Source organism: Cynocephalus volans, chromosome 3 (genome assembly GCF_027409185.1).
Source record: "Cynocephalus volans isolate mCynVol1 chromosome 3, mCynVol1.pri, whole genome shotgun sequence".
Lineage (NCBI taxonomy): Eukaryota > Metazoa > Chordata > Mammalia > Dermoptera > Cynocephalidae > Cynocephalus > Cynocephalus volans.
In genome coordinates this window covers 68,783,505-68,799,135 of record NC_084462.1, presented here as the reverse complement: position 1 = coordinate 68,799,135, position 15,631 = coordinate 68,783,505, and positions in this window count along the sequence as shown.

The following is a 15,631-nucleotide window of genomic DNA, read 5'->3' as shown; positions in this document are numbered from 1 at the left end:
CTACAAACCACTGCTGAGAGAAATTAGAGAGGATACAAGAAGATGGAAAGATATTCCATGCTCTTGGATTGGAAGAATCAACATAGTGAAAATGTCCATACTACCCAAAGTGATATACAAATTCAACGCAATCCCCATCAAAATTCCAAAGACATTTTTCTCAGAAATGGAAAAAACTATTCAGACATTTATATGGAACAATAAAAGACCACGAATAGCCAAAGCAATGCTCAGCAAAAAAAATAAATCTGGAGGCATAACACTACCTGACTTTAAGCTATACTACAAAGCTATAATAACCAAGACAGTATGGTACTGGCATAAAAACAGACACACTGACCAATGGAATAGAATAGAGAATCCAGAAATCAACCCACACACTTACTGCCATCTGATCTTTGACAAAGGCACCAAGCCTATTCACTGGGGAAGGGACTGCCTCTTCAGCAAGTGGTGCTGGGATAACTGGATATCGATATGCAGGAGAATGAAACTAGATCCATACCTCTCACCGTATACTAAAATCAACTCAAAATGGATTAAGGGTTTAAATATACACCCTGAGACAATAAAACTTCTTAAAGAAAACATAGGAGAAACACTTCAGGAAATAGGACTGGGCACAGACTTCATGAATACGACCCCAAAAGCACAGGCAACCAAAGGAAAAATAAACAAATGGGATTATATCAAACTAAAAAGCTTCTGCACAGCAAAAGAAACAACAGAGTTAAAAGACAACCAACAGAGTGGGAGAAAATATTTGCAAAATATACATCTGACAAAGGATTAATATCCAGAATATATAAGGAACTCAAACAACTTTACAAGAAGAAAACAAGCAACCCAATTAAAAAATGGGCAAAAGAGCTAAGTAGGCATTTCTCTAAGGAAGATATCCAAATGGCCAACAGACATATGAAAAAATGCTCAACATCACTCAGCATCCGGGAAATGCAAATCAAAACCACATTGAAATACCATCTAACCCCAGTTAGGATGGCTAAAATCCAAAAGACTATGAACGATAAATGCTGGCGAGGCTGCGGAGAAAAAGGAACTCTCATACATTGTTGGTGGGACTGCAAAATGGTGCAGCCTCTATGGAAAATGGTATGGAGGTTCCTTAAACAATTGCAAATAGATCTACCATACGACCCAGCCATCCCACTGTTGGGAATATACCCAGAGGAATGGAAATCATCAAGTCGAAGGTATACCTGTTCCCCAATGTTCATCGCAGCACTCTTTACAATAGCCAAGAGTTGGAACCAGCCCAAATGCCCATCATCAGATGAGTGGATACGGAAAATGTGGTACATCTACACAATGGAATACTACTCAGCTATAAAAACGAATGAAATACTGCCATTTGCAACAACATGGATGGACCTTGAGAGAATTATATTAAGTGAAACAAGTCAGGCACAGAAAGAGAAATACCACATGTTCTCACTTATTGGAGGGAGCTAAAAATTAATATATAAATTCACACACACACATACACACACACACACACAAACCGGGGGGGGGGGGAAGAAGATATAACAACCACAATTATTTGAAGTTGATACAACAAGCAAACAGAAAGGACATTGTTGGGGGGGAGGGGGGGAGGGAGAAGGGAGGGAGGCTTTGGTGATGGGGAGCAATAATCAGCTACAATGTATATCGACAAAATAAAATTTAAAAAAATAAATAAATAAAAAAAATAAAAATGAGACAATACAAAAGCAAGTTTTTAAAACAAATAAACCATTACCACTGGGAGCTTTTTCAGATCTGGGTGGAATAAATGTTCCATGGATCCCTTTCATTTTACAGGCAACTGATGAGAGAGGAAACCTAGCCTAATCTCCCCAGATTAGAGAACGGCCATGAAAATAAAATCTGAAGCAAGAATGACAAATATTAGAGCGAGTTGCATTAAGCACATATGCAGTTCATACTGTCTTTAGGTCAGCTTGAACTATTTCGCAATAAAAATAAAAAAGAAAAACTGCAGTAAGGCAATCAATAGACTGATTAGTTTACATGGCATGGCCTTGTGTGCTGCTTTGGAGTTACTGATGCCCAGTTAGTTCCATTTCATCCACACTCCACACTTCCGTTCTGCTCATTACCCCCCACCCCCACATATATGGAGATCCACTTTATTTTATTGTCATTTTGTATTCTTGTCTATGTATACTTACTACTTCCCTACATGGAATTATAAACTCTATAAAGGGCAAAGAGTGTGTCTAATTCAGAAGTCAGCAACCTTTTTCTGTAAAGGTCCAGATAGTAAATATCTTAGACCTTATAGGCCAGTCTCTGCCACAGCTACTCAACTCTGATGTAGCAGCACAAAAGCAGCTACAGACAATACATACATGAATGCATGTGGCTGTGTTCCAATGAAACTTTTTTTTTTAAAAAAGGTGGTCAACCAGATTTGGCCCCAGGGTCATAGTTTGCTGACCTTCCTCTGGTTTGTTATATTCCCTTTCTCTTTCTCCCCTTTCTCCCTGGAAGGAGGCTGATGTTCTGGTGTGTGTGCCTGTGAATGTGTGCATGCATTTGTGTATGTGTATTTATGGTCCCTGGGAAGGGGGAAGCTGAAAAGGGAAGGAGGAGTGAATATACTGTGTTTCTACAATAGAACAGAATAATCTGGGCTGACTAGCAAGTATCTCAGGCAGCAGTGGAAAATGTTAAAGAATAATTTTTTTTTGAAAAAGGTAAAATCATGCCTGCCTTTTAAATATAAAATGAACATGTGTCAAAGATTTTATTTAACTCATTAATTAATAAGGAAACCAGTATGTTGTTACAACTGGTTCCAAGGAGAAAGCAGACACATATAAAGGCCATCAGGAGTGTGGAAAGGAATTTGCTATCTAAGTAAAACTGTCCTTTCGGGGAGCAGAAAAGGTTTACATCTGCATCTCCACTGACAAAATTCATTTGCATGATTATCAGTTTTCTACAGTTTATAGAGTTGTAAAGCAGCTCAGTTAAAGTGTGAAAGGCACAGACCTGTAAAATTAGGTGCTCCAGAAAGGGTTCCTTAAACAATGTCTAATTATTCCCTGGAAGATACTCAGAAATCTTTTTTTGCTCTTTCCAAAGTTTTTTACAACTTTGTCTGATAGAAATAGTATTCAGCAAAGCCATGTCACTTTAGATTATGGAAGATGGTAAAATCTAGGCATGAGGTTTTCTAACTCAGTTTGGTAGGTGATAGGCAGCTATGGCAGGTTCTTGAGCCTGAGGCATGGCATGGTAAAGTGCTGGAGGAAGGTACATTTACCAACAGTAATCTAGGTGAGGACCAAGGTTTGGCCAGTGGAAGAGGAGTGGGGTAGGCAGTTCCAGGGACCATCACAGAAGAGGCAGTGTGAGCATGGAATTGTACAAGGTTAGAGTCAGATTGTACATTTGAGTCTCAGATCGCTACCCACCACCCCTGCAACATTGCACAAGACTGCACCAGTTTTAATGGTCAGTTTCCATCCGTAGTTGGGAGATGTTAACTGCCTCAGAGGACATTGTATTAAATGAGAAAGCACATATCTTAATACTTAGTACTTTGCCTTGTCATAGCCATTTGTTAATGAATTTTATTTTCCCACCTTCCATCTGGGGCACTCACTAGATACTAACTGTGCCCTCGGGCAAGTTACTTCACTCTCTGAGCTTTGGTTTCTTTATCTGTTCAAATGCAGAACATGAATCTGCCTCATAGAATGCTAAAATAACTGGCAGGTAGTGGTTCTAGTAAATACTAGTTTCCCTTTGGGGTTCAAGAAGGCTTCATAGAGGAGGTGACCTCTAAGTCAAGTCTTGGTGGATGAGTAGATGTTTTATACTCCGGAATTTCCAGGTTTCATAACATTTCCAGCAATTAGCATGCATATAATTCAGTTTTGTTTATTTGCATCACATACTTTTGGACCATTTGTGTTTTCTTTTTAGCAATTGTATAACACTGAACTTTAAAGTGTGTCATGGTAAGGAGCATGCATTGTGGTCAGAGTAAGTGGGAATCAGTATGAAAATGTTTGCAGCTTATTCTGGGATGAGTTATAAATGGAATGTGTAGTATGTGTGTGTATTTATAGTTATTTGAAGCTCTGTTAAATTGCAGTTTTAGTGGGGGACAGCCCTAATCTCAAATATCTTGACCCATCGCTTCCACCTAAACAATCAAATATCCTAGTAGTTCCATTGTTTTGGCACCTACTGTATCTCCCAGATTTTCTCTGTCTTCCAGCAACAATACAAAAATCATTTACCAGACCATTGGAAATGATGCTCATTTTACTCATAGTTCATGAAAATATATTTATTTCTCCCCCCACCCGTGTGTGTGTGTGTGTGTGTGTGTGTGTGCGCGCGCGTGTGTGTGTGTGTGAGAGAGAGAGAGAGAGAGAGACCCCATGACCCACTTAATTGGGTGGGTAGCAACTAAAGAACTTTGCATGAGGATTTCCAGGTGAGGAAAGAAAGTTCTAGCTCCTGACTTTCTTGGTTTGCCTTGTAGTTGTCACTCTCTACCTTTCATGTCACTGTTGCTGATGTAACAGTAATAAGGCCACCAGAATGGTGGTCCGGACATGATTCCAGAGTGGGCACCCTCTCCCCTCCATCATGCTCTCTTTCTGCCTGCCTGGGATTCCTATCCTCTCAGACTTTAGCCATGGCTGCCTGAGCTCTCTCTTCTCTTACAAGCCTCCTTCCATCCTTTTCATGTCTCTCCCAATCCCTCTTCTATCATGCATCTTCCTCTCTCCCAGAGATAGCCTTAAACAGCACAATCTGCTGATACTTTATAGAAATAGAGGGGAGACGTGGGGGACAGGGAAGAGATTTTAAGAAATAAATCGAGGTCTGTTCTGTTCTCTTTCTTCCTTTGGAGGCTCTACATTACAGCATCCTGAAGTGGGCTCTGTCTGGAAGAGAGATAAGGCTTGTAAGTGTAACCAGCAAGTTGAACAAGAAATTATGGGGTATAATCACAAGCAACTCTCTCTCTCCCTCTCTCTCTCTCTCTCTGTCTTTCTCTCATCTGTTTCTCTGTCCCTTTAAAAGTAATTCAGTAGGAGTTCTTTCATAGCCCTTGGTTGAAAACTCAGGTCGTCCCATGACTTTCTGATCACTCTCAAGGAATAAAAATCCCTGGGACCACTGGAAGTTGCTAACACAGTCTCAATTCAGGTATTAAAAATGTCCAGTCTCTGTAATAATCAAAACTTCCGACTTGCTTTAAAGTTAAACCTACTCTGGGTGAGAAGAGGTTGAGGTCCCTTTTTGCTGTCCTTTCCCACATCACTGGGTGGGCCTGGAGGGTCTTTAGAGCTGAATCCTGCTCTCATTGCTCTTTCATGGCCATCACTGGGGACATTGAACTGTATTTCCCCCAACACACTCATTGTATTTTCCTCTGACTGGCCACCCTTTCCTCAGCTCTGTTTTTCCCAATGGTCCACTATACATGTACCCTCTTGGTTGGGGTTCTGTCACTTTCCCATGGGATCCTCTTAGCGGGGATTTCAAACAGACCCAGACTGACTCTCTTCCCAACACGGCTTCTATTTGGTCCACAAGAAAGACTCACAAATCATCTGCCCTGACCATCTTCAGGAGAAAAGTGCCCAACAGGCACCTCTCCTTTATCATAATACCATTAGAGCTTCTGATCTTTTAGATTTTCCAGGGAGGAATTAGACCCAGTATTCTATATCCTAATAAACTGTAGGTTGACCACATCAAACCTTCCAATGGTCTCATCAAAGCCCCTTTCTCTTACCTTAAAGGAGAAGGACCCCATTCCTTCTCCTTGGATGGGGAAAAGGCCAGCACAGCTCTCCCCAAAGAAATCATCTTTCAAGCTTTATTTTCTCAAAACTATTCTATCCTCCATGTGAGTAGGGATTCAAGAGTCATATGATGAGTTTAGGCTTATCAACTTTGAAGTTTTGTATAGTGGTCTTTTCAAAATGTAGCTTCCACTGTTTTCGTGTCTTAGCTGACAATAAGGTGGGAACAGCCCCGTTTTAACATCCAGTTTCACGAGCTTGGCCTTAGTGCTCTCATCACATTTGCTGAATACTTATTCTACTTAGGCCTTCTTGCTAGTTACCTCTTTCATCTTTGCAATGACCTCCTTTTAGAGAGAAGAAAATTAGGAGGGTTGGGAACAATTTGTCTAAGTAATTTATCATTTCAGTCTTGATTTGTCAAGCTTATTTAGAAGAATGTCTGTAACTTGCAAGTGGATAGTTTAAAAGTAATCCCTTTATTATTAATTTCTAGTCTTACTGTCTTTTTGGTCAGAAATATAGCCCTGAATAAGTTCTAGTTTTTAGAATGCAGTTTTAGTAACTATCCCACGAGTATTTGCTTTTTTTGTTGGGTACAGAGTCATCTGGCTTTCTCTTAACTTGGTCTATCACGGCTTCTAGTTCAGGGTCTTGTACACAGGAAATCCCAGTGGCTGAAACAAAGACATTTTGGAGATGCTTATGACCCAAATAGCACATTGTCATTCAAACCCAACTACATTTTTGTTCTTTCATCCCCAGTGAAGCAGGACGTCTTTTCCAAACCCACAAGACCTGGTGATGAAGTTTTCCTTCAGCTTCTGGCCAGGACACCTGAGTTCTTGGCCCAACTCTTGCCCCTAATTTGCCCCTGGGCAAATTGCCTCTCCATGAAATACAGGAGCGTAGGCAGATATTTTCAAGCTCCTCAAAGACTGTGACTCTGTGCGGTAAGCCTCTGGCTTTTCATCCTGAAGGTCACAGGCAGTTCCTAAAAGGGTGATCCCGTTGAGAGTGAATATTTCTTGGAGAAAGCATTATACACACGCAAATGCTGCACACTGGTCCCTGGGAATTAAAGGTCATTATTTTTGAAATGGTGAAACTGCTGGCCTATAATCAGTAAAGTGTCACTGGAGTAACCCTTTCCTCATATGTTATATGAACTGTGGATTGAATTCGATTACAAACTAGGTCAGAGGATAGATATAGGATGATATGCAAAATGTGGGCTCGTATTTTCTTGTCTAGAACAGCTGCACATGGGCTGGTGATGTGTATCCTCCCCTAGGTGATGTAAACACATGTTCCTAGTGCCCAGTGCTTCAGTTCTTCTCCCCCTGTGGAGTAGTTGAAGCTTTCAAGAGAGAGACACAGAGGGAAATGTAATTTTCTTTGCAAAACTGTTCATTTTCTTTATTTCAGCCACACCATTGAATTAATCTTAATTATCTCATTCATTTTTCCATCTGTTGAGCATTCAATACATGTCAGGCTGTGCTACTTCTGTGGAGACAAAGCTGGATAAGAGACAAGAAGAGCTGGTGGGTATTTGCCACTCCTTATCCCACCTAAAGTGAGACAGGAGCAAACCACATTCTAAGTAGAATAAATGGGTGCAGTAAGAAATGGGACATGGTAAGAAGATGTTCATCTAAATTTCCTAATCAGGGGCCGAGCCCGTGGCGCACTTGGTAGAGTGCTGCGCTGGCAGCGCGGCGACGCTCCCGCCGCGGGTTCGGATCCTATATAGGACTGACCGGTGCACTCACTGGCTGAGTGCCGGTCACGAAAAAACGACAAAAAAAAAAAAAAAAAAAAATTCCTAATCAGAAGTGGTAGTTCTGGGGGAAAGAGTCATGTTCTACCAATTTAGCAGTCAGAAAGGCTGTCTTGACCTCATCAGAGCTCTGGGCCTGCCTCCAGCTTCCTGGGAGACTGTATTGTGGAATGAATCTCAAGGGTGGGCAATGGCCCTGAGCCTCAAACTTTGAATTCTAGGAAAGAAGGTCACTTGTAGGAATGAGCTCAGCCTCATCACTTGAAATTAAGGCAGCAAAAGAAAACGCCCAATCTCTGTTTATAAACGTGCAAAACAATTTGCTAGACACAGCTGTTACTCAAGCAAGAGACTATTCACAGATGGTGGCTTGGGCTGGGAGTGGATGCAAAGGCCAGGACTATTGACTCTCAATCACTGTCCACAGATAAGCTGCTGGGTATAAGTTGAGTGTACTGGGCTGAGGCAGGGTGTACTGTAGGTGCTTAATGTGGAATCACCTGTCCTGCAGGTAATTAGAGAAATCCTCACAGGCACAGAAATCACCAAAAGCCCATAGGGAGGATTTCAGCCAACTCTACATCTCCTCACACTCTCCTTGCCTCCTTTTCTGCTCCTTCCTAAAAACGGGACAATTCCAGACTGTTGCAAATGTATGCATTCAATCAATGAATAAAAACTCCCCTATCTTCTAGGGACCAGGCACCATAAGGAATGCCCGTGTAGATTAAAGATATCTCTTCATCCAGGTAGATGAAGAGATAAGGCAGAGTATGTGCATGTGGGCACCTATGTGCAAAAGGGAAACAACCCAAGACAGTAAATAAGTTTCCTCCTCTTCTTCCTGACTCCCTTCTCGTCATCCTTCAGGTCTAAGGCCAACTGTGGCCTCCTCTGAACCGCCTTCTCTGACCTTGTGAGACTGGCTTAGGTGCTCTGGTTGTGTGTTTCCACACGTACTGTATTCCCCGATCCTACCACTTTCACACTAAACTACAACTGCCTGTTAAGTTGTGTCTACTCCCGCTCTCCAACCCCATGCAGTGACTTTTGTGGGAGCAGGACTTTGCCTGTCTGTGTCACCGCTGGCACAATACAGTACATATTTGTTGTTAGATTCTATAAGCAGTATCGATGATGTTCTCTGAGAATAGAGATGGAACGGGTCATTTTAAGCCTGCAAGAAAGGAGTTAACTGGCCCTGAGAGGTAAGAACGAGAGGAGAGATGATATGGTTTGACTTAGTGAAGTGGCTCTCAGAGTGTGGCCCCCGGACCAGCAGCATCAGCATCACCTGCGAACTTGCTAGGAATGCATATTCTGGCCTCACCCCTGTCCACTTGTCAGACACTGGAGGTGGGCCCTGGCAATCTGGGTTTTAATAAGCCCTACAGGTGATTATGAGGCACATCAAAGGTTGAGACCACTGACCTGGCACCTTGCTGCTGTGACTGTGTATTATTTAATTACTGAGGTCAGTGAACTCTCATGTATTGATTTAGCCCTATCTGTGACTTTGGGACCAAGCATGACAAATAGACTTCATCTCATGTGTGCTACTTTAAGTTAATTGGCAATGGCTGTTTGAAGCTCTTGTGTGAAGGATTCTGAGGCCATGACTACCCAGGGTGAAAAAAGTGCCATGACTTATGAGTACTGTCTTCCATGGGTGCAGGAGAAGGAGATTCACGTTTCTTATATCTGCCATCTCTCATCTGGAGCAGATTGTGAATCTATGCAGAATGTAATGAAGGCATGCTCAGATCTGAGGGTCTGGCTGCAGGTTCTGTTCTGACCTTCGTGCTCTGATTTTCCAGGCTCCTTCCTTGTGCTCCAGTTTGGTTGACCTTGACACTGGTCTTGCCTTGATTGGGCCTTCTGCACCAGCCACTGGACCTCCCCCATACTGACCACTACTCCTCTGAGTCTTGGTTGATGGCCTGCCCTGTGCAACCGTTTGACCAGACCCCCAGCCCTTGTTCTGAGTTGCATCCTTTTTCTAGCCATCCTTAAAGCCCTCCTTCTGTGGGTGGGTTGGATCATTTAGATCTCCTCTTGCACATACTTAATTGTGATCTGTCCTGAGAAAAACAAATCTTTCCCCCTTGTGCCATTTGCAAACTCTTCGCCCAAACCAGGCCAGCTAATATTCACAGTTTCCTAGTCCCGGCTGTCTCCTCAGCTTGCCCTGGTTATCCAAGAAAGGATTCCAGGTGATGAGACCAGTATAAGTAAATACACAGAAGTGAGAATGTGAAAAGTCTGATTGGTTTCCATAAGTACACCCATCTGGCTGGATTAAGAATTCAGGTCGAGACATATTAGATTGAGACATTCACAAACAATTGGTAAAATCAGATTGTGGAGGGTCTTAATCCCCTAGCTCTGGAGCTTGGACTTCATGCTGCAGGAGGGAGCTCTCCAAGGCTCTGGATTGGGGAAGATGGTGACACTTTAAAGAGATGCTGTAGGAGTACTGATCTAGCAAGTCTGATGTGCAGGGTGATGAGCAGCGGAGGGGCCAAGAGAAGGCCACACAGTTCTCCAGGCCTGATGTGGCACAGGTTGTGGGAATGGAAAGAAACCAACATATGAAAGACGTGCTGGAGATGCTCCCAAGAGGGAATCAACGAAGCTGATTTCATGCAAGGAGTAAGGGTCAGAGAAGAGTCAAAGACAACGGGAATAATGACAGCCCCAACACACAGAGGGAAGTCCAGTGGGGAAGAACAGATGTGGGAGGAAGTTGAAAACTTAAGATTAGCGATAAATGGGTTGAGGTGAAAGCAGGATACCCCAGTGGGAATGCTGAGCAGGTACATGGAGATCCAGGACCACAGATAGTGTGCAGGCTGAAATGAACAGGAATGCAGAAGTCCCCCATCCCCGGAGACAGCAGAAAAGGGGACAATGAAGGAAGGCGCTGTGGACTCTGAGGCGTGACCCTCAGAGAATGCCTGCATGGGGCAGGAGGTAGGGGAACCAGAAGGCTGCAGTATCAGGGATGCAAAGAGACAAGAGGGCGCTGAGGGAGAGGTGGTGGTCTGCAGTGTTAATGCTGCAGAGAGGATAAGGAGAAAGAGAACAGACCCGTGGAGGTGTGCCTGTGGGTTTATGGGCAGCACCCAGAGTGCAGTGAGCCATTCAGTGTCTGGACAGCCATTTGGTACCTAAACTGTGTATCTCCAGGGAAACCCTTTTGCTGACAAGTTTGCAGGTCACCCTGGGCCTGAGAGCTTTGTCATGGAAAGGAGTCTTTCTCTAGAATCTTTTTCTCATCTACTTGTGATCACACTTTCCTTCCCTTCTCAAACCCCTGATGCACCCACAAATACACACACTCCCACTTCTTTCCGTCAGTGACTCTTCTGAAAGCCAACATAAAAGGAGCAGAACATAAATTGTTCTTCCATTTGCCACCTTAGAGGCTTAGCTTTTCAAGGCTAGCAACACAGATGCCAGGAAGAAACCATCTGCCCTGCACACCTTTCAGGTTGGGCGCTGCACAGGGTACTTCATCTAACAGAAGCAGCATTTACACTGTAGATGTCTTTATCATCTTGACTTTTTCATTCATGTTTTCATTATAACTGTGCTGGCTCTAAAGATGAGTGGTTTGCATATTGACAACTCTCTGGTGGATGGCAGTAAAGTGGCTTTTTCTGATATCAATACATTATGACCTATCAGGTGGGAGGGAAGTGTGTTAAGGGGATGCCTTTTCTACCTCTTGTAAAGTCACCATGAAGGTGGCCTGGAGTGCTCCCACCAGATGAATGAGGGATGAGGGCTTCACCAAGTAGATCGTTAGCCAACCTCTCTCCAGATGTGGACCATTAGAGTGGGCTCTGGTCAGTCCATTCCCAATTCAACAAATATGTGTCGAGCTCCTGTTGTGTGAGAGCACCTCTAGGCTACAAGGATGAGAAAGACAAGATGCCATCATCCTCAAGGAACCCACTCTCAGCGGGGACATAGGTAGGAAAACAACACAGTTCCGTCATTGTATGTATAAATGCCAAGGGACCAGACTCAGTCCTGCCAAATCCACTGTTCCACTCCATGATGCCTTTGTTTTTCATGGAATAAGCTTAAATATTAGCCATTATTAAAGCATAATTTTTAATAGATCTTTTATTGTTGTGAGTCACTGCTTAATAACTCGAATTCTTTCTTCTAGGCATAATGAAGGTAACTTGTTTTAAACCAGTTATTGAGATCAAAAGGTTTTTAAAGCTTCTGCTCCTGGATTTGGCAGCTGTGGTGGTGGTGGAGGGGCGGGGTTCCTTAGCCTTTCTTATTTTCTCATTCTTATGGTACATTTTAGTTGTTGGTTATGGAGGACAAGAAAAGGTCGTCCTATTCACTTCTACAGTTCTAAGTTCTCTTTTCGGATTCCAGCTCTCTTGGGTTCCTACGGCTGTTGTTTTCTTGAAGTCAGTTGTTCTCATATCTGGCTTGTCCTCCGTCATTCCTCCCTTCCTAAGAGGAGGACAGTTTTCTTACCCACTTCCTACGCCATCAAGCGTGTAGTCTACGAGAGGCTACCGAAGCAGATGGCTCCTTCATGCCTCTTGCCTTTTTCCTCTGACCTTCATAAACAGAATGGACTTAAGAGATCATCCCAACCTCCTTACTGTACAGATAAAGAGACGGAGGGCCGGAATGCTGCTCAAATTGATACTGTGAGTTTGTTACTGAGATCCCAAAGGTCCGTTTGCTCGCTGCTCAATAGCCAATAATCAAGAGACCAGAGTTGGTGTAAGGAAAAGTAGCCTTTAATCAGGAAGCCAGCAGCCTGGAGAAATGGTGGACTTATGTCTCAATGGCCATCTCCACCTCTCCCAGGTTTGCCAAAGGGTTTTATAGGGGTCTGTGGTGGAAAGTTGATTCATAGTGACCAAGCGAGGACATGCAGACATGCTTGAGTGTTTCACATCATCATCAAGGAACTTCCTGGGTGGGAGTTGACCACCATCATACTTCATTCTCCATGGGCTCAGTTCCTGTTATTCTCAAATAAGATCAGGTTAGTAAGCTAGTAAAAAATGGCCATCTGAGTTAATAATTTTTCTCTAATTATTTGTGTGCAATGTGAGAACAAGAGTCATTGTGTTCTGGCAATTAGCTGCAGGCTATGTGGCTATGTGGTTTGGGTTACTGGAGAGAACAAGTTTTGAAATTTGAAGGTATAACAAAATGGAGTTCAGTTCTGAACAGCTCTGTTCAGGCTGTTACAAGTTTGATACCAGGAAGCAATGCTTTATCAATAGAATTGCACATTAGTTTACTTTAAAGAAAGGAATGGCAGAAACTCCAAAGGAAGAAGAAGATAGTCTTCTAGAGAACTTCTAAAGAACTAATGAAAAAACAGAAATGACAGAGAAGAAATCGGGTGGTATTTGAGGGAAGGAAAGGTCCTTGTCCTATTTGTGCTTATATTTTCTGGGGCTGTTTACTGAGTGGGTGCTTGGCCAAGATTGAATTAATACCAACACAGAGAAAAACAAGAACTTTGAAAACACCAGAAATGAGAGTGTGGCAAACACAGCCTTGTCCTTGCTGCCCAAATGTTTTTGGGTTTATTTACTTTAAAAATCAAAGACAAAACAGGCAGTTATTTAACAGTTTGCCCAGCCAAATAAAGGAGCGTCTGCTCTGAACAGCTAAGATCATTGTTCAGAGGAATGCCAGCCCAAGGAGGACAGAAACCTTTGGCCTCCAAGTAAATAATTTCCAGATTCAGCAAAGGGTTTCAGTACTAACCTAAGGATGTACAGTTATAAAGAGAGACAGATGGGGACCTGCCCAAAATGTGTGGAAGAGACCCAAGAGGGGGTCAGGGAGGTACTGCAAATATCATAGAGATAAAGACCATTGATGACTTCAGAAGAAAAGCAAAAGGCAGATGTTTTAAATAAAATGGAGACACATGTCAAAGAGAAAATGGGAAAGTAAGTTTGACAGATTTATAGAAAAATAAAACTAACATTATCTGCCTTTAATGCAGACATCTAAATTTCCAGTAGATGGAGATGTTACCACGTGAAAGAGAAGTTTAACAGGTGGATCCAGCCCCGGACTCCCCACTTTCCAGAACATGATGGTTTCTCTCCTAGGAGTGAGACACAGAGAGGACCCGTGAAATGTGTAGATTCCCGAGAGCTTTAAATCAATAACGCTTTTAAAAGACACTGTGTTACCTAGGTTCCTAATTCAGAGGGTTAGCTTTTTAAATGACAAAAGCATTTGCCAGTTGTTTCCTTGTTTGTAGAAAATTTGACAAAAATCACTTGTTTTCTTTGCTTTGTGTTTGGGAACCATAGGCAGAAAATGATTCTGTTTACTTTCTAATCAACGTGCATTTGCATTACAGTACTTGCTACTTTAGGAGTCAAGATTTCAGGTTTTTTTGTTTTTTCATCTTTTCTTTTCTTTTCTTTTTTTTTAGTCTCTAGAGATTCTTTGAGGCTGTGGGCATAGAGTCAAGCTGTTTTCACAGCTTGCCTGTGTTTTGTTTTAGGCTTCTGAGGACTTGGGCCGGATGCTTTTATCACGTGTTTGTAGAATTGAATAGCTGTGCACTGGGAGCTAGCTGCTAGGCATAACTCATTAACATTTTTTTAAAAAAACCTGTCTGAATGACTGTAGAAAGGGATCTTTTTGACAGTGTTGTCTGGGTAATCTCAGGTGTTGGGGAAACATTTTCAGATCTGTTCGGGATGCAAACCAAACGGTACCCAATAATCAGGGCTTATATATAGGGATTAGCTGTAGACAGACAACATGGCCTTAGGTTTAAAGGGGATAATTTTTTATAACTTGTTTTTCTTCCTCACCATCTTTTTCCTAATGAATATTAACAAAGGAATCAAAATTCATTCAATACATTTTCAGGAAAACGGAAATATGCTCTTTTAGCTTTTAGTCTTAGAATAAATTATAGGAGGGGTATGAATGGTTCAGTGGGTATGAATTATGTTGCCTGATATCTGCCTTCCTTTCCCAAAAGCATGGTACCAGTCATACAAAGACACTATTTTCATCCTGAACTTGCTTTATGTGCTATCATTAAAAAAAAGAAAGAAAGAAAGAAAGAAAGAAATCTTTCTTGTTAAGTCTAAGTATATACTGTAAAGGCTTAAAAGTAAACATAATGGTCTGGTCAGGGAATCTCAGGCATGTAGTTCAGAATCCTGGTCAGCACAGCTTAGGAGAAGCATCTTAATGATTTTCTTCTCAGCCCAGAACCCGTTTTCCAAATTCCTCTAGGTTCAAGCAAAGGTTACCATCCCTTGGCCAGGGGACCTTTTGCTGCCTGCCAGCCAGGGACGTCTGGATCTTCTTTTGATCTTCTATGTTTTTCTCAACCCAGAGCTATTTAATCTCTCCTGGGAGAGGCAGAGGCATTTGTTATTTGGCCGTCAACAGTTAACTGCTTTTGTGGTTTACACACATACACAGAAGACAAATCAAAACTGCATGCAGGATATCACACATTCTCAGTAAAACCTGAGACTTTAACAAGAACTTGCTTTACCTTGTTTCACATAAATCATCCCTTGAATTTATCCAGAAAGAGGCCATCAATTTACGTTTTTAACACTCTTGAGGGCTTCTTAAATTTCTGCCATGTAGCTGCTTGGTTCATTCCCTTTAGCCTTTCAGTGATTCATTAATTTGATCACCAAACCTATATGCAGCACCCATTACATGCTAGACACTTTATAGTAGGAGAACGTGGGTGGAGTGATGGAAATTTATCCTCAGTAATGGGGAACACAGCAACCTTCATGCATGCTTTATTGGTTTTGGGGCAGTAATGTCATCTTTATTTCCAAAGGACGGCTGATTTTTCCATCTACCAGAATGTGTTTCTTTCTGAAACATTTTCTCTTATTGAGCTCTTTCTGTATGCCCAGCTTCAGATGAAGAAGGCAAGAACAGAAACCAGAAAGCAAATCCCAGGAGGGCAGATTGGTCTGGTAGGAGATCATCACAGCTACTGGAATTTGGCCATCAATTTTAGTTACTTTTTTCATTA